The following is a 1,745-nucleotide window of genomic DNA, read 5'->3' as shown; positions in this document are numbered from 1 at the left end:
CATCTTTCGGGTCCCAACGCGAACGCTCTCGCTCGACCTCTCCGGCAAAGCGGACGAGATCGGCCGGTGATGCGGCCGCCGCGAACGACGACGTCTCACCTCCGCCGGACCGCGCCGACATTCACTTTCACTGCGCCCATGGGTTTCGTACTGCCCCGTGGCTCGCGCTCACGTTAGACTCCTTGGTCCGTGTTTCAAGACGGGTCGGGAAGGTGGCTGACTTCAGCCGCGGACCCCGTGCGCCTCGCGAAACGACACCGGAAGCGCGACCGAGACGAAGAGGCTGGGCACTGAGAACAGTCCCCGACCCACGACGCCCCAGCCGGCACCGGGCGCTCGGCCCCGAAGGGCAGACGCGGCGATCTCTCCTCGCCCGAACGGCGGGCCGACGGACACGCGCGCCTATAGTACCCGACCGAGGCCGGGTTACCTTGCGCGCGGCCTTCTCGCCGCCGTCCAGACGGTCGCGGCCTTCGCCCGGCGCTAGTGCGCTGGTCCCCGATCGGGCGGCGCCGCCGGCGGCCCGTGAGGGTCCGCACGACAACGTCGCCGACAGGGGGCCGGCTGAAAGCGACCGGGCGACCCGACAGGCCCTCCCGTTTGCCTCTCGACGGTTTCACGTACTCTTTAACTCTCTCTTCAAAGTGCTTTTCAACTTTCCCTCACGGTACTTGTTCGCTATCGGTCTCGTGACCGTATTTAGCCTTAGATGGAGTTTACCACCCGCTTTGGGCTGCATTCCCAAACAACCCGACTCTGGGAAGACGCCGTAGCGCGCCCGCCTGTCGCCGCCATGGGCCTGACACCCGCTCTGGGAAAAGGCCTCGATCAGAAGGACGCGGGCGACCGGCGAAGCGCGCCGTGACGAATTCCGTACGCCACAATTCCGCGCACTCCAAAAGCGCGCGGATTCGGCGATGGGCACATCCCGCTTCACTCGCCGTTACTGAGGGAATCCTCGTTAGTTTCTTTTCCTCCGCTTAGTAATATGCTTAAATTCAGCGGGTAGCCTCGTCCGACCTCAGGCCGAAAGTAAGGACCGGGACTATTCTTCCCGTTCCGCGCTCGCCGTCGGCGCCGCGCGCCGCCGCGCACCTCGATTCCCGCCCTTGAGCCGCCAGCCGTTGGCCTCTTCGAGGTCGACTCGCCGCCGCCGCGCGGGATTCTGGTCGCGATCGTCGCGCATCGTGCCGTGCTGTCTTGAGCGGGACGGGCGCTCGCGCGTCCGACGCCGCAGCAGCCGCGCGGAGAAATCCCCGCGCGGAACGTTTGCAACGCGACCCTGAGGCGGGCGCGGCCCCGGGATTGACCCGAGGCCGCAATTTGCGTTCAGAACGTCGATGCTCAATGTGTCCTGCAATTCACACTAATTCACGCAGCTAGCTGCGTCCTTCATCGACTCACGAGCCGAGTGATCCACCGCCAAGAGCCATCCACGATTGTTTCGCTCGCACAGTGCCTCGCACTATAGGGTGACAAAATAGACCGCGCCGAGCGGTCGGCCAGGCCGACGCTTGAAGCCGGAGCGCGCGGCACCGCGGCACTCGACGCGCAAACATTACCGGGTGACCGAATCGCCGGCCGGCGCGCCGCTCCTCGCGGGTCGGGCGCCGGGTAGCAAAGACTTTTTCTCTCGCTTGTCCGAGTTTCGCGTTCGCCGAAGCGTTTGCGAGACCGTTAATGATCCTTCCGCAGGTTCACCTACGGAAACCTTGTTACGACTTTTACTTCCTCTAAATGATCAA

The 1,745-nt window shown here is 64.6% G+C and overlaps 2 non-coding genes across 2 annotated transcripts in view; both read right to left on the bottom strand.

The window, feature by feature from the left end:
• Positions 1-1,277: 1,277 nt before the first annotated feature.
• LOC146142925 (5.8S ribosomal RNA) lies at positions 1,278-1,431 on the bottom strand. The gene has a single exon (XR_014500632.1). It is a non-coding gene; the product is annotated as a 5.8S ribosomal RNA (ribosomal RNA).
• Positions 1,432-1,678: 247 nt separating this feature from the next.
• The window catches only part of LOC146142924 (small subunit ribosomal RNA), a 1,811-nt gene continuing 1,744 nt past the window's right edge, over positions 1,679-1,745 (bottom strand). The window contains exon 1 of the ribosomal RNA XR_014500230.1: positions 1,679-1,745. This exon is cut by the window's right edge and continues 1,744 nt beyond it. This is a non-coding gene — a ribosomal RNA (small subunit ribosomal RNA).

The sequence above is a fragment of the Ascidiella aspersa genome, chromosome 5 (genome assembly GCF_963924565.1).
Source record: "Ascidiella aspersa chromosome 5, kaAscAspe10.2, whole genome shotgun sequence".
Taxonomy (NCBI): domain Eukaryota; kingdom Metazoa; phylum Chordata; class Ascidiacea; order Phlebobranchia; family Ascidiidae; genus Ascidiella; species Ascidiella aspersa.
Note: the sequence above shows the minus strand (reverse complement) of the source record. Positions and strands in the feature narration are given on the sequence as shown.